Below are 25859 nucleotides of genomic sequence, written 5' to 3'. Positions count from 1 at the left end.
ACCCTTTAAAGCAAAACTAAGGGCAATTTTCATTTTTGCCAACAGCAGGCTCCTTATTTCAGACATGTATTCGCAGCTTGGTTTACATTTCCGGAACAGTACTAGTGTACCAGGATAAATGATTCCTGCGCATGTGTGGAAGTGACATCATCCCACACTGGCCAGCTGAAGACTGGCACTCTAAGGAAGCCGGATAGAAGATGCTGGAACCAGTGTGGGACCTCATAGCACAGTCTGTAGCAGGCCGATACTGTATGGGGTTGAGCGCTCTAACAGGCGGTACTCGCATTTAGGGCTCTATGCATTCAGGGACTAATACTTGAAACACAGAAGACCTGCATTCTGGACATACGGCCCTGAACACATAGGGGTTGATTTACTTAAGGCAAAGAGACTGTGCAATTTGCAAAGTGCAGTTGTCCTCTGCAAGTGCAGTTGCTCCAGAGCTTAGTAAATGAGGAAATGCTTCACTTTCCAAATAATTCCTAATCGCATACAAGGAAAAGAAAAAAAATGCATCTTTGCTTGCACATGATTGGATGATGGCAGTCAGCAGAGCTTCTGCTCATTTATTAAGCTCTGGAGCAACCGCACTTGCAGAGTGCAAAGTGCACAGTCTATTAGCCTTTAGTAAATCAATCCCATAGGATCCTGCGGCTGGAAAGGCAAAAATGCTGTATTAAGTTGTGCTCACATTAAGGACCCTATGCTTTTAGGGACGAATGCCCAGAATGCAGGTCTTCTACATTTCGGGTATTCGTCCATGAACAAATAGATCCCTAAACGCAAGTATCACTTGGTACAGTGTTTAGCCCTATCCAGCAGCAGCCTGTCATAGACTTTGGCAGGCTGCAGGCAGTGAGCCTGGATGCGGCACCTGTCCCTCCTGGGCGCACTAAAAGGCCAGGAGGGATGCACAGTAGCTAGATGCCCCCGTGTACCAGTGGCCCTTAATCTGGGAATTTCTTTTTTAGTATGTAGCGATACCCCTGTAGGAGTCGCTGGATCTTGAGTCCCTTATTCCTGCACAGCCAGGCAACACACATTTTCAACTTGCATCAAGACACAATAAATCAGTCCACGGGCTTGTTTTTGTTGTTTTATTGGGTAAAACAACTTGGATAGGGTATAGGGATTATGGGATGCCCAACTCGATTCAAGACTAGCCTCGTTTTGGATTTTAGGTGTTTACAAGTTTAACCACTTGACGACCGCCTCACGCCGATGTACGTCGGCAAAGTGGCACGGACAGGCAAAATCACATACAGGGTACGTGATTTGCCTTCCGCGGGTGGGGGGTCCGATCGGACCCCCCCCCGGTGCCCGAGGCGGTCGTCTTTTGTCCAGCGGCGATCGGTGATGAGGGGGAGACCATCCGTTCGTGGCCCCCCCCTCGCGATCGCCGCCGGCCAATGAGAACACTCCTTTGCTGCTGTATGCTAAACAGCAGCAAAGGAAGTGATGTCATCTCCCCTCGGGTCGGTATTTTCCGTTCCGGCCCGAGGAGAGAAGACATCTATGTGAGTGCACCAACACTACACAACACAGTAGAACATGCCAGGCACACAAAACACCCCGATCCCCCCCCCGATCGCCCCCCGATCCCCCCCCCAATCACCCCCCCCCCCCTGTCACAAACTGACACCAGCAGTTTTTTTTTTTTTCTGATTACTGCATAGTGTCAGTTTGTGACAGTTACAGTGTTGGGACAGTGAGTATTACCCCCCTTTAGGTCTAGGGTACCCCCCTAACCCCCCCTAATAAAGTTTTAACCCCTTGATCACCCCCTGTCACCAGTGTCACTAAGCGATCATTTTTCTGATCGCTGTATTAGTGTCGCTGGTGACGCTAGTTAGTGAGGTAAATATTTAGGTTCGCCGTCAGCGTTTTATAGCGTCAGGGACCCCCATATACTACCTAATAAATGTTTTAACCCCTTGATTGCCCCCTAGTTAACCCTTTCACCACTGATCACCGTATAACCGTTACGGATGACGCTGGTTAGTTCGTTTATTTTTTATAGTGTCAGGGCACCCGCCGTTTATTACCGAATAAAGGTTTAGCCCCCTGATCGCCCGGCGGTGATATGCGTCGCCCCAGGCAGCGTCAGATTAGCGCCAGTACCGCTAACACCCACGCATGCAGCATACGCCTCCCTTAGTGGTATAGTATCTGATCGGATCAATATCTGATCCGATCAGATCTATACTAGCGTCCCCAGCAGTTTAGGGTTCCCAAAAACGCAGTGTTAGCGGGATCAGCCCAGATACCTGCTAGCACCTGCGTTTTGTGCCTCCGCCCAGCCCACCCAAGTGCAGTATCGATCGATCACTGTCACTTACAAAACACTAAACGCATAACTGCAGCGTTCGCAGAGTCAGGCCTGATCCCTGCGATCGCTAACAGTTTTTTTGGTAGCATTTTGGTGAACTGGCAAGCACCAGCCCCAGGCGTCAGGTTAGCGCCAGTACCGCTAACACCCACGCACGCAGCATACGCCTCCCTTAGTGGTATAGTATCTGAACGGATCAATATCTGATCCGATCAGATCTATACTAGCGTCCCCAGCAGTTTAGGGTTCCCAAAAATGCAGTGTTAGCGGAATCAGCCCAGATACCTGCTAGCACCTGCGTTTTGCCCCTCCGCCCGGCCCAGCCCAGCCCAGCCCACCCAAGTGCAATATCGATCGATCACTGACACTTACAAAACACTAAACGCATAACTGCAGCGTTCGCAGAGTCAGGCCTGATCCCTGCGATCGCTAACAGTTTTTTTTGTAGCGTTTTGGTGAACTGGCAAGCACCAGCCCCAGGCAGCGTCAGATTAGCGCCAGTACCGCTAACACCCACGCACGCACCGTACACCTCCCTTAGTGGTATAGTATCTGAACGGATCAATATCTGATCCGATCAGATCTATACTAGCGTCACCAGCAGTTTAGGGTTCCCAAAAACGCAGTGTTAGCGGGATCAGCCCAGATACCTGCTAGCACCTGCGTTTTGCCCCTCCGCCCGGCCCGGCCCACCCAAGTGCAGTATCGATCGATCACTGACACTTACAAAACACTAAACGCATAACTGCAGCGTTCGCAGAGTCAGGCCTGATCCCTGCGATCGCTAATGTTTTTTGGTAGCGTTTTGGTGAACTGGCAAGCGCCAGCGGCCTAGTACACCCCGGTCGTAGTCAAACCAGCACTGCAGTAACACTTGGTGACGTGGCGAGTCCCATAAGTGCAGTTGAAGCTGGTGAGGTGGCAAGCACAAGTAGTGTCCCGCTGCCACCAAAAAGACAAACACAGGCCCATCGTGCCCATAGTGCCCTTCCTGCTGCATTCGCCAATCCTAATTGGGAACCCACCGCTTCTGCAGCGCCCGTACTTCCCCCATTCACATCCCCAACCAAATGCAGTCGGCTGCATGAGAGGCATTTTTATGTCCTCCCGAGTACCCCTACCCAACGAACCCCCAAAAAAGATGTTGTGTCTGCAGTAAGAGCGCGGATATAGGCGTGACACCTGCTATTATTGTCCCTCCTGTCCTGACAATCCTGGTCTTGCATTGGTGAATGTTTTGAACGCTACCATTCACTAGTTGAGTATTAGCGTAGGGTACAGCATTGCACAGACTAGGCACACTTTCACAGGGTCTCCCAAGATGCCATCGCATTTTGAGAGACCCGAACCTGGAACCGGTTACCGTTATAAAAGTTAGTTACAAAAAAAGTGTAAAAAAAAAAAAAAATATGAAATAAAAAAAAATAGTTGTTGTTTTATTGTTCTCTCTCTCTCTATTCTCTCTCTCTATTGTTCTGCTCTTTTTTACTGTATTCTATTCTGCAATGTTTTATTGTTATTGTTATTGTTATTATGTTTTATCATGTTTGTTTTTCAGGTGTGTAATTATTTACACTTTACTGTGCTTTATTGTTAACCATTGTTAACCATTTTTTTGTCTTCAGGTACGCCATTCACGACTTTGAGTGGTTATACCAGAATGATGCCTGCAGGTTTAGGTATCATCTTGGTATCATTCTTTTCAGCCAGCGGTCGGCTTTCATGTAAAAGCAATCCTAGCGGCTAATTAGCCTCTAGACTGCCTTTACAAGCCGTGGGAGGGAATGCCCCCCCCCCCACCGTCTTCCGTGTTTTTCTCTGGCTCTCCTGTCTCAACAGGGAACCTGAGAATGCAGCCGGTGATTCAGCCAGCTGACCATAGAGCTGATCAGAGACCAGAGTGGCTCAAAACATCTCTATGGCCTAAGAAACCGGAAGCTACGAGTATTTCATGACTTAGATTTCGCCGGATGTAAATAGCGCCATTGGGAAATTGGGGAAGCATTTTATCACACCGATCTTGGTGTGGTCAGATGCTTTGAGGGCAGAGGAGAGATCTAGGGTCTAATAGACCACAATTTTTTCAAAAAAGAGTACCTGTCACTACCTATTGCTATCATAGGGGATATTTACATTCCCCGAGATAACAATAAAAATGATTAAAAAAAAAAATATGAAAGGAACAGTTTAAAAGTAAGATTAAAAAAGCAAAAAAATAATAAAGAAAAAACAAAAACAAAAAAAAAACACCCCTGTCGCCCCCTGCTCTCGCGCTAAGGCGAACGCAAGCGGCGGTCTGTCGTCAAACATAAACAGCAATTGCACCATGCATGTGAGGTATCACCGCGAAGGCCAGATCGAGTGCAGTAATTTTTCCAGTAGACCTCCTCTGTAAATCTAAAGTGGTAACCTGTAAAGGCTTTTGAAGGCTTTTAAACATGTATTTATTTTGTTGCCACTGCACGTTTGTGCGCAATTTTAAAGCATGTCATGTTTGGTATCCATGTACTCGGCCTAAGATCATCTTTTTTATTTCATCAAACATTTGGGCAATATAGCGTGTTTTAGTGCATTAAAATTAAAAAAAGTGTGTTTTTTCCCCAAAAAATGCGTTTGAAAAATCGCTGCGCAATTACTGTGTGAAAAAAAAAAATGAAACACCCACCATTTTAATCTGTAGGGCATTTGCTTTAAAAAAATATATAATGTTTGGGGGTTCAAAGTAATTTTTTTGCAAAAAAAAAAAACTTTTTCATGTAAACAATAAGTGTCAGAAAGGGCTTTGTCTTCAAGTGGTTAGAAGAGTTGGTGATGTGTGACATAAGCTTCTAAATGTTGTGCATAAAATGCCAGGACAGTTCAAAACCCCCCCAAATGACCCCATTTTGGAAAGTAGACACCCCAAGCTATTTGCTGAGAGGCATGTCGAGTCCATGGAATATTTTATATTGCGACACAAGTTGCGGGAAAGAGACAAATTTTTTTTTTTTTTTTTTGCACAAAGTTGTCACTAAATGATATATTGCTCAAACATGCCATGTAAATATGTGAAATTACACCCCAAAATACATTCTGCTGCTTCTCCTGAGTACGGGGATACCACATGTGTGAGACTTTTTGGGAGCCTAGCCGCGTACGGGACCCCGAAAACCAAGCACCGCCTTCAGGCTTTCTAAGGGCGTGAATTTTTGATTTCACTCTTCACTGCCTATCACAGTTTCGGAGGCCATGGAATGCCCAGGTGGCACAAAACCCCCCCAAATGACCCCATTTTGGAAAGTAGACACCCCAAGCTATTTGCTGAGAGGTATAGTGAGTATTTTGCAGACCTCACTTTTTGTCACAAAGTTTTGAAAATTGAAAAAAGAAAAAAAAAAATGTTTTTTCTTGTCTTTCTTCATTTTCAAAAACAAATGAGAGCTGCAAAATACTCACCATGCCTTTCAGCAAATAGCTTGGGGTGTCTACTTTCCAAAATGGGGTCATTTGGGGGGGTTTTGTGCCACCTGGGCATTCCATGGCCTCCGAAACTGTGATAGGCAGTAAAGAGTGAAATCAAAAATTTTCACCCTTAGAAATCCTGAAGGCAGTGATTGGTTTTCGGGGTCCAGTACGCGGCTAGGCTCCCAAAAAGTCCCACACATGTGGTATCCCCATACTCAGGAGAAGCAGCTAAATGTATTTTGGGGTGCAATTCCACATATGCCCATGGCCTGTGTGAGCAATATATCATTTAGTGACAACTTTATGAAAAAAAAAAAAAAAAAAGTGTCACTTTCCCGCAACTTGTGTCAAAATATAAAATATTCCATGGACTCAATATGCCTCTCAGCAAATAGCTTGGGGTGTCTACTTTCCAAAATGGGGTCATTTTGGGGGGTTTTGTGCCACCTGGGCATTCCATGGCCTCCGAAACTGTGATAGGCAGTGAAGAGTGAAAGCAAAAATTTACACCCTTAGAAATCCTGAAGGCGGTGATTGGTTTTCGGGGCCCCGTACGCGGCTAGGCTCCCAAAAAGTCCCACACATGTGGTATCCCCATACTCAGGAGAAGCAGCTAAATGTATTTTGGGGTGCAATTCCACATAGGCCCATGGCCTGTGTGAGCAATATATCATTTAGTGACGACTTTTTGTAAATATTTTTTTTTTTTTTTGTCATTTTTCAATCACTTGGGACAAAAAAAATAAATATTCAATGGGTTCAACATGCCTCTCAGCAATTTCCTTGGGGTGTCTACTTTCCAAAATGGGGTCATTTGGGGGGGTTTTGTACTGCCCTGCCATTTTAGCACCTCAAGAAATGACATAGGCAGTCATAAACTAAAAGCTGTGTAAATTCCAGAAAATGTACCCTAGTTTGTAGACGCTATAACTTTTGCGCAAACCAATAAATATACGCTTATTGACATTTTTTTTACCAAAGACATGTGGCCGAATACATTTTGGCCTAAATGTATGACTAAAATTTAGTTTATTGGATTTTTTTTATAACAAAAAGTAGAAAATATCATTTTTTTTCAAAATTTTCGGTCTTTTTCCGTTTATAACGCAAAAAATAAAAACCGCAGAGGTGATCAAATACCATCAAAAGAAAGCTCTATTTGTGGGAAGAAAAGGACGCAAATTTCGTTTGGGTACAGCATTGCATGACCGCGCATTTAGCAGTTAAAGCGACGCAGTGCCAAATTGGAAAAAGACCTCTGGTCCTTAGGCAGCATAATGGTCCGGGGCTCAAGTGGTTAAAACAGGTTTTTTTGCTAGAAAATTACTTAGAACCCCCAAACATTATATATTGTTTTTTTTCTAACATCCTAGAGAATACAATAGCGGTCATTGCAATACTTTTTTTTGCACCGTATTTGCGCAGCGGTCTTCTAAGCGCACTTTTTTTGGAAAAAAATCACTTTTTTGAAAAAAAAAAAAAAGACAACAATAAAGTTAGCCCAATTTTTTTTTATATTGTGAAATATAATGTTACGCCAAGTAAATTGATACCCATCATGTCACGCTTCAAAATTGCGCCCGCTCGTGGAATAGCGTCAAACTTTTACCCTTAAAAATCTCCATAGGCGACGGTTAAAAAATTCTACAGATTGCATGTTTTGCGTTACAGAGGAGGTCTAGGGCTAGAATTATTGCTCTCACTCTACCGGTCGCGGCGATACCTCACATGTGTGGTTTGACCACCGTTTTCATATGCGGGCGCTACTCACGCATGCGTTCGCTTCTGCGCGCGAGCTCGTCGGGACAGGGCGCTTTAAAAAATTTTATTTTTTTTATTATTATTTATTTTATTTTATTTTATTTATTTTTTCACTGTTTTTAAAAAAAAAAAATTTGGATCACTTTTATTCCTATTACAAGGAATGTAAACATCCCTTGTAATAGAAAAAAGCATGACAGGTCCTCTTAAATATGAGATCTGGGGTCAAAAAGTCCTCAGATCTCATATTTAGACTAAAATGCAAAAAAAAAAAAAAAAAAAAGTCGTTTAAAAAAATGACACTAAAAAAATTGTGCCTTTAAGAGAAGTGGGCGGAGCCGTCGTAATGACGTCGCTCCGGCCGTCACATGGTATGGAGACGGCTAGGCGCCATCTTGGCCTCACTCGTCTCCATACCTCAGCAGGGAAAGGACCCGATCGCCTCCGCCGCTACCGACGGCTCCGGTAAGCGGCGGGAGGGTGCGGGAGAGCGGCGGGAGGGGGGGTGGCACCTCTCCCGCCGCCGATAACGGTGATCTCGCGGCGAACCCGCCGCAGAGACCACCATTATCGTGTACGGAACCGCCCGCTGAAAAGATGGATACCTCGGTTGTGGCAGCAGCTGCTGCCGTTACCGAGATATCCATCTTCAAAAAAATGACGTATATATACAGTGGGCGGTCCGGAAGTGGTTAAGAATAACAGATGAGAATTAGGGATGAGCCGAACACCCCCCCGGTTCGGTTCACAGCAGAACTTGCGAACAGGCAAAAAATTTGTTCGAACACGCGAACACCGTTAAAGTCTATGGGACACGAACATGAATAATCAAAAGTGCTCATTTTAAAGGCTTAAATGTAAGTTATTGTCATAAAAAGTGTTTGGGGACCTGGGTCCTGTCCTAGGGGACATGTATCAATGCAAAAAGAATGATTAAAAACGGACATTTTTCGGGAGCAGTGATTTTAATAATGCTTAAAGTGAAACAATAAAAGTGTAATATTCCTTTAAATTTCATACCTGGGGGGTGTCTATAGTATGCCTGTAAAAGGGAGCATGTTTCCCGTGTTTAGAACAGTCTGACAGCAAAATGACATTTCAAAGGAAAAAAAGTCATTTAAAACTACTCGTGGCTATTAATGAATTGTTGGTCCGACAAAACACATAAAAGTTCATTGATAAAAACAGCATGGGATTTCCCCACAGGGAAACCCCGAACCAAAATTTTTAAAAAAATGGCTTGGGGGTCCCCCTAAATTCCATACTGCCTGGTATGGCTATTAAGGGGAAAAAATGAAAATGAAAAAAAAAAATGGCGTGGGGGTCCCCCTCAAAATCTGGTATGGATTTTAAGGGGAACCCCGCGCCAAATTTTTTTAAAAAAATGTTGTGGAGTCCCCCCAAAAATCCATACCAGACCCTTATCCGAGCACGCAACCTGGCAGGCCGCAGGAAAAGAGGGGGGGACGAGAGAGTGCCCCCCCTCCTGAACCATACCAGGCCACATGCTCTCAACATTGGGAGGGTGCTTTGAGGTAGCCCCCCAAAGCACCTTGTCCCCATGTTGATGGGGACAAGGGCCTCATCCCCACAACCCTTGGCCGGTGGTTGTGGGGGTCTGCGGGCGGGGGGCTTATCGGAATCTGGAAGCCCACTTTAACAAGGGGACCCCCAGATCCCGGCCCCCCCTGTGTAAACTGGTAATGGGGTACAAATGTATTTTTTGTATCACAAAAAAGTGTCAAAATGGTTAAAAAACACAAGAGACGGTTTTTGACAAGTCCTTTATTAATTTCTTCTTCTTTCTGCTTCTTCTTCCATCTTCTTTCTTCTGGTCTTCCTTCGGTGTTCTTCTTCTTCCTCCATCTTCTTCATCTTCTTCTTCATCTTCTTCTTCCTCCGCTCTTCTCATCCTGCATCTTCCTCCAGGCTTCTTCTCCGCTCCGTCCGCATGATCATCCCTCAGTGGGAGTCTTCAGCCGTATGACGCTTCCCTTTTTCTGACATTTCTTATAAAACGGAGGGCGGGGCCATCCGGTGACCCCGCCCTCCTCTGACGCACGGGGAATTCAGGGGACTTCCCTGTGGGCGGGGTCACCGGGTGACAATTCATTATAGCCGCGAGTAGTTTTAAATGCCTTTTTTTCCTTTGAAATGTCATTTTGCTGTCAGACTGTTCTAAACACGGGAAACATGTGCCCCTTTACAGGCATACTATAGACACCCCCAGGTACAATATTTAAAGGACTATTACACTTTTATTGTTTCACTTTAAGCTTTTTTAAAATAACTGCTCCCGAAAAAACGGCAGTTTTAAAATTTTTTTTGCATTGATACATGTCCCCTGGGGCAGGACCCAGGTCCCCAAACACTTTTTATGACAATACCATGCATATAAGCCTTTAAAATTAGCAGTTTTGATTTCTCCCATAGACTTTTAAAGGGTGTTCCGCGGCTTTCGAATTTGCCACGAACACCCCAAATTGTTTGATGTTCGGTGAACTGGCGAACAGCCGATGTTCGAGTCGAACATGAGTTCGACTCAAACTCGAAGCTCATCCCTAATGAGAATAAACTTCCTTCTCTACGTACACAAAAAATAAAGATCCTGGACTGTACTCCCTCTGGAATAATCACAGTCTCTATGGATCAGTGACAAAGTTCTTTATGAACCAAGAGCTCTCAGTCCTCTTTAGTGAAATTGCACAAACTGTATGCAGGAGTATAAAGTCTTCTTAGTAGAACCTCACACAGCTCTGATGCTTGTAGATATTACCAGCCCACCTGGCTGCCCTCAAGAATACCCCAGGAAAAGGATTTGGGATTTAGCACAACATTGTCCCTGGAAAGAATGATATGTCTGGCAGTCTCTCCCCTCTTATGGTCCTGGGTGTGCTGAGGTACTCACACTGACCCTTGCTGCACTGGGCAAGACGTCTGGCCTCCAACTGTCCAGATCTTCACATGCCAGCCAGGATATGTTCTGCACAAGACCCAAAGGTAATGGAGATCCCTCTCCCCGAGCCCTGGGGTCCTCTCCCAGGCCAAACGAAACCAACCTCAGCACTCCATCTTCCACCTGACTCCCCTGCTGCTCAGGCTCCACCATATTTAAGGGTTGGCCCAGCCACCCTGCCAGGCCTTCTGCCTGGGGATTGGCAGATTACCTGTCAGGGGATGTTATACACAACATCCAATGCAGGTGATCAGATCGCTGGGCTGCACCAAGGAATCAGGGACAAACGAGTAAATAAAGAAAGTATGTTTATTATAATGATAACGATACACGTGAAAACAAGACAGCAAACCAAAAACAAGAAAATGGTGAAAACACAGCAAACCCCCAAACCAACCTAACTATCTATCTAACTAATATAATACACAAGCAAGGAAACCAACATGCAAAATATAAGGCATGGGCCAAAGCGACAAGGGAACAGAAACCAGGAATAATGAAGCAGACCAAGGAGCAGGGAACAGGGAACAGGAAACAGGGTTCAAGGACAGGATACACAAACGGGGTTCAGGAACAAACAGGAACAGGCTGGAACAAGAGCAGGTACTGGCAGGGACAAGGGCTAGCAGAGGAATACTGAAGCACTGGAGGTTAGTTCAGGGCGGGTTTATATAGTCCAGCAAAACCATGACAGGTGTGCTTGATGGCAAGTCTGCAGACCAGGCAGGGAGACCCCCGCTGGTGGCCACTGGAATTACACCCTTTTGGTGCTGAATGTAATAGTGCCACCAGCAGGAGAAACCGGAGATGACACCGTTCCTGACAGTTCCCCCTCCTAAAGGAGTGGCCTCCGGACACTCCATTCAGCCCTGGGTACGGCAGTCCGAGTGGGTGCAGAAACACCTTAAAATGTTTCCCTACAGAGTCTGCGGACTTCTTCGCACTTCCAAGGTCAGAGTCTTTTAGTTCAATGGGGGACGTGCCATCAGAGTCTGAAAATAGGACACGTACCCCACCACCCGGGTCAGGAAGTTTGGATCTGGAGATGAAAATTAGCAGGGTAACGGGAAAGAAACCATCGGAGGCAGACCACACAGGAGCTTTACATTCAAGCGAGGCGACAGACAGTATTGACCCAGCGGCAAGATGGCCATCAGTCAGGAACAGTTTTAGCAGGCACCATGTCATCAGGCTGAGCAGAAAGCAGAGGTACATCACGCTGGGCAGTAGCACATCCGCATCGAGCTGGGCAGCAGGCAAAAGCACATCGAGCTGGGCAGCAGGCAAAAGCACATCGAGCTGGGCAGCAGGCAAAAGCACATCGAGCTGGGCAGCAGGCAAAAGCACATCGAGCTGGGCAGCAGGCAAAAGCACATCGAGCTGGGCAGCAGGCAAAAGCACATCGAGCTGGGCAGCAGGCAAAAGCACATCGAGCTGGGCAGCAGGCAAAAGCACATCGAGCTGGGCAGCAGGCAAAAGCACATCGAGCTGGGCAGCAGGCAAAAGCACATCGAGCTGGGCAGCAGGCAAAAGCACATCGAGCTGGGCAGCAGGCATGGGCACCTCAAGCTGGGCAGCAGGCATGGGCACCTCAAGCTGGGCAGCGGACTCATCAAGCTGGAGAGCAGGCACTGGTACTTCCGGCTGGAACACTGGCACCTCAGACTGGAACACTGGCACCGAGACATCAGGCTGGAGGGCTGGCACAGAGACATCAGGCTGGAGGGTTGGCACAGAGACATCAGACCAGGCGGCAGGTACTGGAACTTCAGACTGGGCAGTAGGCCCATCAGGCAGAACAGCAGGTGCTGGCACAACAAGCTGAACAGAAGGCACATCGGACTGGATAGCAGGTACTGGAACTTCAAACCGGGCAGCCGGTACTGGAACTTTAGACTGGGCAGCAAGCACAGACACTGGCACATCAGGCAGAACAGCAGGTGCTGGAACAACAGGCAGAACAGCAGGTGAATCGGACTGGATAGTCAGTACTGGAACTTCAGACTGGGCCGTGGGCACAGGCGCTGGCACGTCAGGCAGAACAGCAGGTACTGGCACAACAGGCAGAACAGCAGGTACATCGGACTGGATAGCAGGTACTGGAACTGCAGACTGGACAGTGGGCACAGGTGCTGGCACATCAGGCAGAACAGCAGGTACATCGGACCGGATAGCAGGTACTGGAACTGCAAACCGGGCAGCTGGTACTGGAACTTCAGACTGGGCCGTGGGCACAGGCGCTGGCACATCAGGCAGAACAGCAGGTACTGGAACTTCAAACCGGGCAGCTGGTACTGGAACTTCAGACTGGACAGTGGGCACAGGCGCTGGCACATCAGGCAGAACAGCAGGTACTGGCACAATAGGCAGAACAGCAGGTACATCGGAATGGATAGCAGGTACTGGAACTTCAAACCGGGCAGCTGGTACTGGAACTGCAGACTGGACAGTGGGCACAGGTGCTGGCACATCAGGCAGAACAGCAGGTACATCGGACCGGATAGCAGGTACTGGAACTGCAAACCGGGCAGCTGGTACTGGAACTTCAGACTGGACAATGGGCACAGGTGCTGGCACATCAGGCAGAACAGCAGGTACTGGCACAACAGGCTGAACAGCAGGTACATCGGACTGGATAGCAGGTACTGGAACTTCAAACTGGGCAGCTGGTACTGGAACTGCAGACTGGACAGTGGGCACAGGTGCTGGCACATCAGGCAGAACAGCAGGTACATCGGACCGGATAGCAGGTACTGGAACTGCAAACCGGGCAGCTGGTACTGGAACTTCAGACTGGACAATGGGCACAGGTGCTGGCACATCAGGCAGAACAGCAGGTACTGGCACAACAGGCTGAACAGCAGGTACTGGAACTTCAAACCGGGCAGCTGGTACTGGAACTTCAGACTGGACAGTGGGCACAGGTGCTGGCACATCAGGCAGAACAGCAGGTACTGGCACAGCAGGCTGAACAGCAGGTACATCAGACTGGATAGCAGGTACTGGAACTTCAAACTGGGCAGCTGGTACTGGAACTTCAGACTGGACGGTGGGCACAGGTGCTGGCACATCAGGCAGAACAGCAGGTACTGGCACAACAGGCTGAACAGCAGGTACAGCGGACTGGATAGCAGGTACTGGAACTCCAAACCGGACAGCTGGTACTGGAACTTCAGACTGGACAGTGGGCACAGGTGCTGGCACATCAGGCAGAACAGCAGGTACTGGCACAACAGGTTGAACAGCAGGTACTGGAACTTCAAACCGGGCAGCTGGTACTGGAACTTCAGACTGGACAGTGGGCACAGGTGCTGGCACATCAGGCAGAACAGCAGGTACTGGCACAGCAGGCTGAACAGCAGGTACATCAGACTGGATAGCAGGTACTGGAACTTCAAACTGGGCAGCTGGTACTGGAACTTCAGACTGGACGGTGGGCACAGGTGCTGGCACATCAGGCAGAACAGCAGGTACTGGCACAACAGGCTGAACAGCAGGTACAGCGGACTGGATAGCAGGTACTGGAACTCCAAACCGGACAGCTGGTACTGGAACTTCAGACTGGACAGTGGGCACAGGTGCTGGCACATCAGGCAGAACAGCAGGTACTGGCACAACAGTCTGAACAGCAGGTGCATCGGATTGGATAGCAGGTACTGGAACTTCAAACCGGGCAGCTGGTACTGGAACTTCAGATTGGACAGTGGGCACAGGTGCTGGCACAGCAGGCTGAACAGCAGGTACATCGGACTGGATAGCAGGTACTGGAACTTCAAACTGGGCAGCTGGTACTGGAACTTCAGACTGGACAGTGGGCACAGGTGCTGGCACATCAGGCTGGAACAGATCAGCTGGTGGGGAGGCAGGATTGGATACTGGCATGATGGTATGGGTTGGAAAAAACTTCCGCTTCTTTTTGCTTTTAGCCACTAGGGATCTATAAGTGGGTACAGGGCTGTAGGTAGGGAATGCAGCTGGTAGAAGCGAAGAGTGAAAGGATGGCAAGACAGAGGGAGTAGGTTTTGAAGGGAGATTTAGTGGAGCTGATGGAGGCAGTTGAGAAGCATCAGGGGAGTTAAAGGCAGGGTAGGTGCAACAGGAGGAAACAGGGTACTGGTATTTCATTGGTAGAGAAGTATATTTGGAGCTAACAGAAGCTGAATGCAACAGACTTGACCAGGCCTGTATTAATGATTGCACTGCATCAGGTTTGCACTTGGCTTGTCTGACCAGAGACTGCACTGATTCAATGCATTTTGCAAGCACCTGCTGAGGACAAGCTGAATATTGTTCAAAAAAAAATGCTGAGTCATCCTCCAACAGCCAAACTAAAGATTCTACCTGAGCTGCACTAAAAGGGGGTGTATAGTCATCACCTCCCTCAGCAACATCAGACAGGGCCAACTCAGTACAGATCTTAATTAATGGTTGCACATCTCCAAACAAAAAACTGCCTTGCTCAATAAAAACATGAGCTAGGCGGATGCATTCTAACAATTGTTCCCTAGTGTATTCAGCCAATGTCTGATAACAAAAGTCTCTGTCATCAGTTGCCAGGAGCGATAAATACAAAATACTTTCAAAATCCATCTTTCAACAATAGCTGGGACTCAGGCCCCAATTCCCAGGTGCAACCGATCTGATAGTATGGCTTCAGTATTCTGTCAGGGGATGTTATACACAACATCCAATGCAGGTGATCAGATCGCTGGGCTGCACCAAGGAATCAGGGACAAACGAGTAAATAAAGAAAGTATGTTTATTATAATGATAACGATACACGTGAAAACAAGACAGCAAACCAAAAACAAGAAAATGGTGAAAACACAGCAAACCCCCAAACCAACCTAACTATCTATCTAACTAATATAATACACAAGCAAGGAAACCAACATGCAAAATATAAGGCATGGGCCAAAGCGACAAGGGAACAGAAACCAGGAATAATGAAGCAGACCAAGGAGCAGGGAACAGGGAACAGGAAACAGGGTTCAAGGACAGGATACACAAACGGGGTTCAGGAACAAACAGGAACAGGCTGGAACAAGAGCAGGTACTGGCAGGGACAAGGGCTAGCAGAGGAATACTGAAGCACTGGAGGTTAGTTCAGGGCGGGTTTATATAGTCCAGCAAAACCATGACAGGTGTGCTTGATGGCAAGTCTGCAAACCAGGCAGGGAGACCCCCGCTGGTGGCCACTGGAATTACACCCTTTTGGTGCTGAATGTAATAGTGCCACCAGCAGGAGAAACCGGAGATGACACCGTTCCTGACATTACCTCAAGTATGCAGATCAGGGCTTTCTACCCTCCGCCCACTAACTTCCAGAAGTTTCTCCAAGCTTCTAGAACAGTGGTTCTCAACTCCTGTCCTCGGGACCCACTAACAGGCCAGGTTTGTAGGATAACTGAAATACATCACAGGTGATATCATTTGCTGCTCAGTGATTGCAGTATTCTAGTCTGCATCTCCCCAAGGTAATTCTTAAATTCTGGCCTGTTAGTGGGCCTTGAGGACCGGAGTTGAGAACCACTGTTCTAGAACGAGGAGGTGGTATCAGAGACCTGCCCGGCAGAGCCCTACAGCCTGACCTGGAGTAACCTGACCCAATAACAGACTCACTCAGCTACATGAGTCAACAAAATAAATTGACCTACTCTAGTTGCACACTAGAGGGTGCTACAAGTAATATTTGTGTATGAGAGGCAGTGAGATATGTGTTCCAACATCACAAGCAGGTGTGCTCCAGGATCACTAGATTACAGACAAAGGGAGTAGGGTGGACTGGTGCACTGCGATAATTCCTTACTGAAAAGCTCCACTACGCAGCAGGTTGGGTATGCTCCCTGGTTGCTCCTCAGGATGTCATTTTCAATTTTGACTGAAGTGTACCTTTAACTTAATATCACCGTAGCCCCTAATTCCTCTTAGGATCCATTCACACTGACATTTGGTTAATGTCACCATCATACCGAGCGATCAAAACAGTTCATCTATTAAATTCTGCCACTACTTAATTTAAACTAAATTCACCGTGAAGGGCAGCAAGAAGTCTTCTGTCTGAGCCTCTAATCTTTCCCTCTCCATTTCACATCAAATAAAGCAGATGAGCCTCTATGATATCAACCACACCGGTATTTCATTCATTCTCCTAATAGGACATATTAGCATGATGGCCATTTATCCCGCCTGTCAACTATGATTTACGTAAATCGTCCCTTCACTGACTCAGAGAGAAAAAAAAGAAGTTAATGCAGTATTTATTTCAGATCTAATTTGAAACATGGTAAAATAAAAAATGGACAAACTCAGTGGCCAGCAAATTGAGTAGAGGTTAAGTCAATTAAATGATTAGTGTCCCAGAACCTACCACCAATCAATGTCTTATTGTGAAGACATATCTTGTGCAGAAAGCGGCTAAAGGGTGCTGGTTAGTTTATTGGCTGTTTTTATGCTTATTTTATTTACAGCTAAACCCCATGGTCCTGTGCAGTTTAGACCAGCCTTTCTTAACCATAATTCCATGATTGGTCAAGGTTCTTTGAGCAGTCATGGACTGATCTGCTGCAAATGGAGCCTGTGTAGTTCTCTCACCAGTGTCACTTGGCAGAGCTATCGGAATTGCACCTGTGAAGCCTCTCCTTTCATATCTCAGACACCATTGACACTAATGATCATGCTAAGTATCGTAAGAAGCATTCTTCCCACCAACCACCCATGTATTGGGGCATTACACTGACCACCGCTATATTGGGCATTCTTTCCAATGACCACAAGTGTAAGGGGGCCTTTCTCTTATTGACTACCAATGTGGTCTAGCTAAAGTACAGTGATCTGCATATATATATTTAGCAGACATTCCTTGAGACCTAAACATTATTTCAAGGGGTCTTTCATAATAAAAAGGTTAAGAAAGGTTGGTTTAGACCAGTGATGGCGAACCTTGGCACCCCAGATGTTTTGGAACTACATTTCCCATGATTCTCATGCACTCTGCAGTGTACTTGAGCACCATGGGAATTGTAGTTCCAAAACATCTGGAGTGCCAAGGTTTGCCATCACTGGTTTAGACCCTTATCACCCTTTACCCATCCTCAATAAAATTGACTTTAAAGATTTAAAACAAATGCCTTAAGCCAGCCATATGTAGATTGAAATTCGGCCGGTTCAGCAGGGACTATTTATTGCGTTCTGCTGACAGGGAAGGCTCACTGTGCTTGCTGCCAGCAGAACACGATAGCGCTGTGGGAGAGATTCCCTCATTAATACTGACTGTGTTTTTCGGGGAATCAAGCTATTTTTTTTTTCCTTCCACCCATGGGTAAAGTTAACCTACTCAAAAAAATCTCATAAATAGCCAACGGCACTGATCGTTCGGGAAAAACTTGGCAAGCTGGGTGTACCCAAGTTAATCAATAGATTTACTTTTTTACAACAAGTTAGCCCATACATGGATCAAAATTTGTCAGGTCCCTGCTGAACAGGCCAAATTTCAATCCATGTATGGCATTGCCACTTGTAGTCTTAACCAGATGCCTGTGTGACAATGCAGGAGCATTGTTACTCTATAACAGGAAGTGCCTGAATAAGGACCTTCACGGCAGGATTACCAGGTATTATTTTAGTGAAAGCTATTTAAAATATAGAAAATGACCATTGGAAATTATAATACATTAAGGGCCTGGTTTGGATTGGGGGGAACCCCCACATCATTTTTATTTTAAAGTATTTTTTACTGGCAGCTCATTTGTTTACATTCTGCTGTCAGCCGGGAATCCCCTGATTGACAGCAGAGATGAGACACTGGTTGTTAGTACACCGGAGGGTGCTGGCTCTTAACAACCATTACAAATCGCAGGCAAAAACAAAAAAAATGTACAGTATATATAATGCATTTTTGGTGCTACTCCATTGAAGTCTGTGGGGCCAAAATCATATTGCAGTCATGCCAAAGTGGTTTTCAAAATTGCATTGTAGCCATGTTGCATTGATGTGAACGGCATCATTGAAAATGATGTGATTTCCATTGTCATGCGATTCTGTGCAACTGAACAAGCACAATATTCCCAAAACTAAAGTAGAGAAAGGAGTGACCACAAGCTGGAAACTGAAGACATTCAAGGCGAGAAATATGTCACCAGCAAACCAAGGATCTCCAGAACGGATCCAAAACTTTATTCAGTGATCACATCATAGTTACAAAGGCAACATTTCAGGGGGGCGTGTCCGAATGGCGAGGTGAATGGACGCACTGCAGAGGAGCTCTGTCTAGCCCTCTGCAATCCACTGCCATCCGGCATCCACAAACATCAAAAACTGCCCCAAAGCCTATCTAATAACCACTGGGCACTAGGAGAGCCTTTTACTGAGGACATTGGAGCAGATTAGCCGGCGGACTACTTTGTTTTCAGGCCGCGGCCGGCCTTCTACAATCTACAGCCATCCGGCATCCACAAACATCAAAAACTGCCCCAAAGCCTATCTAATAACCACTGGGCACTAGGAGAGCCTTTTACTGAGGACATTGGAGCAGATTAGCCGGCGGACTACTTTGTTTTCAGGCCGCGGCCGGCCTTCTACAATCTACAGCCATCCGGCCTCCACAGACATCAAAAGCTGCCCCAAAGCCTACCTGGTAGCCACTGGGCACTGGAGGAGTCCTTCCCTGAGAATATTTAAGTAGATTGGCTGACGGATTGCTTGTTTTCGGGCCGCGGCCGGCCTCACTCCACAGACGCCGGCCGCCATCTTGCGGCCTACGAGACACACAGAATCCCCGGTCTCGGGTGCCGCGGAGGGCGATCGGGGGCCCTGGGGCCGGGAGTGCTGTATCCGGAGCGGAGGGGACACCAGACAAGGCAGAGAAAGCAGGCACTGGATGCTTGCGGCAGGCCCGAGGCCTGTGAGGCCCCCAGCATCACCGCATCTTGGCGCCACGACCGGAGGTAAGGGGGTCATATAATTCACCCTCACTTAAAGTGGCCCCCCCTGGGCATATCTGACAAGTTTATAGCCAGCTCAGACCCATCGCTGACCCCGGTAACACTAGAGACTTCCAGTGACGGCCGCCATCTTACCATCTTGCGGCCTAGCTTACAAGACGGGCCCGCACTATCAGAAACTGTGCCCTGGCTGGACGGTGCTCTCCCCCTTGAACCCATACGGTGTCCCAGCCTTGCGCCCATGTTAATAGGGTGACACCGCTGCTCCTGCAGGCCTGGTCACCCTCCCCAGTCCCCCTCATCTCCGTGGAAGATAGGTTTTGATGGAGAGAGACTAACTATGGATGGCTGAAGACCCGCACCCCTGAGTCCCGTGCTATCCCGACAGCTACAGGCTATTTACATAGCATAGCACACCCACATAATACATGGCGGCAGCTAGCTCACACTCCACGGAGCTTACCGACCCCCAACAAGGCACCATACAGAGGTATCTACTTAGAACTACGCCGATTGATCCCCGAACTCCCAAAGACAAGATGGCACCCGGCCGCAACCCGGGGAAGACCAAGCCTCCCGCCTCAGCAGCAGCTCACACGGCAGAGGACAATAATGAGAGACTTCAGAATTCTACGGGAGAGCCCTCAGCCTCCTCCACAAGGTCAGTCTCATCGTCCGACACAGGCACCGGGGAATCCCAGTCTGCTACGCATCCCCTATCAGGAGAACCCATTAGATCGGAAGCTGCTGCCCTCCTCTCTGCCTTCAGAATGGATTTCGAATCCTGGGCAAGCAAAATGGAAGATTCCCTCCACGTGGAGCTGAACGCCCTGAGGCAACAAGTCACAGCTAACGAGGAAGCAGTATCGGTCTTAACCACGGCTCAGGATGACCACGAGGCACGTATAACAGCCCTTGAATCCTCATCCGCGACACATCTTAGGCGCATACGTCACCAGCAACTCCGCATAGAAGACAGCGAAAATCGCAGTCGCAGAAATAACATTAGACTGCAAGGCATACCGGAGGCAACATCTGGAGCAGAATTGAAACCCACTGTCATAACTATCCTCAATAAAGCACTGGGAAGAGAGGCAACATCACCAATTGAACTGGATCGTGTTCACAGAGTAGGAGGACCAGGGGGGGCCCGAGATGGTCGCCCCCGCGATGTTCTATGTCGGGTCCACTATTACACTTTAAAAGAAGAGATCATGCGAAAGGCATGGAACTTGGGTCCTGTTGACTTCTTTGGTGCCCCTATTCACCTATACCCTGACTTATCTCGCAATACGCTGTATATGCGTAGAGTGGTGCGCCCTCTACTTGACCTTATACGGCAAGCTGGAGCTACCTATACATGGGGTCACCCCTTCAGCATCAAGGTGACACGGGGCGGCAACAGGTTTACGCTCTCTGATCCAGACCAACTGCCCGACTTTTTCCTCTTTATCGAACAAGATCCAGTGGAAGTTTTGAACTGGTTAGACCCTCCAGAGGATAGATCAGGCCAGGTGGGACTTGGTCCACTTCCACAGCGCCGCAGACGTCCTAGGTCCAGATCAGTTTCCTCTGGCCCAGGGATAAGAAGACCTACTTCCCCAGAAGATTAACTCAACAGTTAATTAGAGACTGATGGCTTGTTTTGTCTCCACTGGTTCTTTCCCTGCTCTTTGCCAATTTACAATTTGGCTGGGGTTCGGGTGAGAACATAGATTGGAGTCAATCTTATGCCTCTCATTATGAAGAGCGTCAGGTAATGCGAATGTCTACCAATGCTATGTTTTTGTGTTTTTCTTTTTTCCTTTTTATCTGACGTTTTTCTAAAGATGTTTTGCATTGTCTCAGATTGATTCCTCTGACCTTCCCATGATGATATATGCAGTGGGGGAGGTGTAGCGGGAGTGGGGGGATACCTTCCTCGGAGGGGGGTTTGGTACCCGGTTTTACTCGGTCTCTGCTACAGAGAATATAGGGTTTAAAGGACGTTACACATGGAGCAGAGGATTGCCCCCATGGAGGGATCCCCCACTCTCCCTGCCCTCCATATACCCACCCAATTGTCTTGGCGCAATAACTTTCTTTATATACATGAGACAATGCAATAGTTTTATATATACCTCAGGGTTACTTATTTAAATCCAATGCACACACTTGGTTGATTGTTATCATTTGTTGTGGTTAAGCTGCCTTATGCCCCACACTCGTTTTAAATATCAAGTGTGCCACACATACTACTTGCATGCCTGATATGCTGTCGGGAACACGGCTCAGACCCATTCATCTCGACTTTTCCCCCACAATAGGACAGGCACGGTTTGTGCCTAAAACGTGAATTTTCACGCAGTGTTCTGCGTTCGCGGACACATTAGTTTTCCAGACACATCTTTTTAGGTGTCTTTTCATTTATATCGTATTTCTTCCATTATCCTCACGCTCCTTTCATTTTTCTTCCTCCCCTCCCTCTCTTCCCCTCCTTTGTCTGTTTATCTTTTTCTTCATCTCTTCTTTCTTTTTCTTTCCTGCTCCCTATACCTTTCCTCCATATCTTAATACTTTCTCCCTTTTACAGCTTTTGGCACTCCAGCATGGCTCACACGGTGACTTTGCGCCCACACCTGAAACTTTGTTCGTATAATGTAAACGGACTTAACATAGCGTCGAAACGTGGGCAAATTCTATATCAGATGCACAAAAGACAGGTCAGCATACTCTTGCTGCAGGAGACCCACTTCCATTCTGACTCCACTCCTTCCTGCTCCAATAGATATTTCAATAGATGGATACACAGTACCAACCCGACACAAAAATCTAAAGGAGTATCTATTGCGTTTCATAAAACACTCCCTATTGAGCTGCTTGATCAGGTGACGGACCCCCAAGGCAGGTATGTCTTTGTAAAAATTTTATTATGGGGGACTAAATTTACAATTGCCAACGTATACTTGCCTAACACACACCAAGTCCCATCAGCCTTGCAATACCTAAAGATTTTGGCGGGTTTCACGGAGGGCAAGCTCATACTCGGAGGGGACTTCAATACTCCCCTGGATCCACTTTTGGATTCATCGACATCCCGTTCGTCTATATCCTTTCCAAAAATACGGGCCCTAAAACGTACCATCTACAATATGCATCTCATAGACGTATGGCGAATACTGTACCCGGACTCACGAAACTACACACACTTCTCCAACATCCACCAATCATACAGTCGTATAGATTATTTTTTAGTCGAGCACGGCTGCTTAGATTGGTCCCCCAATTGTGAAATAGACCCTATGGTTTGGTCCGACCACTCACCCATATTCCTGACGCTTACAATCCCCTCTACACCAATAAAAGAATGGACATGGAGGTTAAATGACTCTCTCTTGACTGAACCAGGGTTTGAAACACAGATAGCAGAGACGATATCAAACTTTTTCACAGATCACACATCTGATGACACCTCACCACCCATGAAATGGGAAGCATTGAAGGCGGTATTACGGGGTAGGTTTATTCAGATGGGTGCTCGCATGAAAAAAGAACGTTCAACTGCGATAGTTACGGCAGTACATAAGCTAAGGACACTAGAAACTACTCATAAACGCTCCCCGACGGTTGAACTGCTTACGGAGGTTTCTTCTGCTCGCACCCAGCTTAGAGAGTTATATGAGGCATCAGCCCGCACGTTTGCGAACAAACTAGCTTTTCATCAATATAAATTTAGAGATAAATGTGGTAGATCCCTGGCTCGCACCCTCCACACCAAACAACCTAACTCCTTTATACCTCATATACGGGACAGCTCTGGGAAAACTGTCTCATCACCTTCCGAGGTGGGACAGGTGTTCCGGGACTTTTATCAATCCCTATATAATATACCTGCAGCGAGCTCCACTGATCCTCCCCTCACTACAGCGGAAACACAAGCCTTATACATCGAGCAAACTGCATTACCCACTCTAGATGGCGAGACGATAGAGGACCTTGAGGCCCCGATTTCGGAAGACGAGGTTGCCCGCGCCATTACTTCTACCCCATCTGGTAAAAGCCCGGGTCCTGATGGCTTTACTCCGAAATTCTATAAACAATTTGCTACCCTTCTTACTCCCTTCTTGACAAAAGTATTTAACTCCATCTCTGAACGATCAGTGTTCCCACCACAAACCTTAGAGGCACATATTACCCTCATCCCCAAACCAGACAAAGACCTGAATGTTTGCGCTAATTACCGACCTATTTCGCTAATAGGAGTAGATCTAAAGGTGTACGCAAAAATTTTAGCTAATAGGTTGCAACCATTGTTACCCCGTTTAATACACCTAGATCAGGTTGGCTTTGTGAGTGGAAGGGAGGCGCGTGACAACACCCTAAAAACACTCCTCATTGCTGATTATGCTCGGGCCCACAATATCCCATTGTGCCTTCTCACAGTCGATGCGGAAAAAGCCTTCGACCGTGTCGACTGGCAATTTCTCCGCTTATCATTACAACAACTAGGTCTAGGCCAAAACATGATCTCCAGAATAATGTCCCTCTACACATCTCCTTCCGCTAGGATTAGACTAAACGGCTCCCTATCCCCTAAGTTTACTATACACAACGGAACGCGGCAGGGGTGCCCCTTGTCCCCCATTCTTTATGTAATTGTCATGGAACACCTAGCCATTGCCCTTAGAAACAATCCGGCCATACATGGCGTTAGAGTAGGCCCACTACACACTAAAATTGCCCTATTTGCTGATGATCTACTCATATTTGTAACCCAACCACAAATTTCTCTACCCTCCATTATGCAGGAGTTTCAGAGGTATGGAGAGGTTAGTAATTTTAAAGTTAATCTAAATAAGTCAGAAATCCTCAACATTTCACTCCCAACAGCGGTTCTACAACAGCTTACGACTTCCTTCCCTTTTAAGACAAGCTCCACATCTATCCGCTATCTAGGAATCCATATTCCAACAGTCTCATCCCAACTATTCTCCAGCAACTTCACCCCTTTACTTACCAGAACTCAAGCGGATCTGACCACATATGCCTCTAAACAGCTCTCCTGGCTGGGTAGGGTGAATGTCTTGAAGATGGATGTTCTCCCTCGATTCTTATACCTTTTCCAGACCATTCCTATCTATATCCCCACCTCGTTTTTCAAAAGGCTCCGTCAGATCTTCTCTAAATTTATATGGCAGGGACGTCGCCCCAGGATAAAACATGACACAATGATTCTCCCGAAAGTCAGGGGGGGTGCGGGGGTCCCAGATGCCTCTATATACCATAAGGCAGCGGTACTCATGCGTATAGTGGATTGGTTCCACCACTCTTCCTCCAAACTTTGGGTTCAACTAGAGAAATATCTTAATGAGGCTGATCTTTGCGCCCTGCCATGGACCCCTATGGCTGGGCGTGGGGACGGCTTATTCTCCACTGCTCTTACTCGCCAAACTCTCCAGATTTGGGACCGCATGATCTCAGCGAGTAAATTGTCTAAAATCCAGGGCCCAATGACCCCTCTCTTCGGGACTCCGGCTTTCCCCCCAGCAGCGAACAAGTTAAGATTTGGACCCTGGAGTAGGGATAGCCATAGACGTTTAGCACAGGTCTTACGCGCTGACCCATCCTTGAGAACGGACATACCCTCTCGGACGGAATTAGGGACCTCAACAATGTGGTTACAAAGGGGTCAAATAACGTCATACATACGCACTTTCTCATCCATCTCAGAGATACTGGCCGACCCATCAGACTTTGACGAACTGCTTTTACAACCAGACCCACCAATACATGTAGTATCACTGTTGTATTCCCTACTACTGAACGAATATGCCCCTGACCTTCCAACATATACACAGAAATGGGAAGCGGAGCTGCAACACTCCATCTCCCCCACTGATTGGCAAAAAAGCTTTATCCTAACGCATAGGATTTCCCTGGCAACCAAGAACCAAGAAAAAGGGTTTAAATTATTAACGAGGTGGTACAGATGCCCAGTAGATATTAAAAAGTTTAACCCCTCTTTGACAGACGTGTGTTGGAGATGCCTGTCCTCTAGCGGGACAATGCTTCACATCTGGTGGGCTTGCCCTCCAATCTGGAAACTATGGCAAAAGGTCTTTGATCTTTACAGCAGGCTGATGGCGACATCAATCAAACCCACACCAGAGATAGCCCTATTATCTATACTCCCAGGCCCCCTCAAGTCGATCAAAAAAGATGTACTGCGCCACTTTCTGGCAGCAGTTAGGACAGTGATCCCCCGACATTGGAAAACGACAGATGTGCCTTCCTTGGGAGAATGGGTGGTTGAAGTGGACCAGATAAGAGATCTGGAGCGCCTGTTGGCGGAGGAAGTGGGAAAGGAGGAGCAGTTTACCGCCACCTGGACCTCATGGTCCATGTTTCGCTATTCTGATGAGTTTTCCCTTTGGGTCAGAGATAC

The 25859-nt window shown here is 47.1% G+C and overlaps 1 protein-coding gene across 4 annotated transcripts in view; it reads right to left on the bottom strand.

Moving 5' to 3' along the window:
• Window positions 1–25859, bottom strand: part of BEAN1 (brain expressed associated with NEDD4 1) — a 68545-nt gene that overhangs the window by 16287 nt on the left and 26399 nt on the right. The window lies entirely within an intron of this gene.

This window comes from Aquarana catesbeiana, linkage group LG11 (assembly GCF_042186555.1).
Source record: "Aquarana catesbeiana isolate 2022-GZ linkage group LG11, ASM4218655v1, whole genome shotgun sequence".
Lineage (NCBI taxonomy): Eukaryota > Metazoa > Chordata > Amphibia > Anura > Ranidae > Aquarana > Aquarana catesbeiana.
The sequence above is the reverse complement of the archived record's forward strand: the minus strand, read 5'-3'. Positions and strand labels throughout refer to the sequence as shown.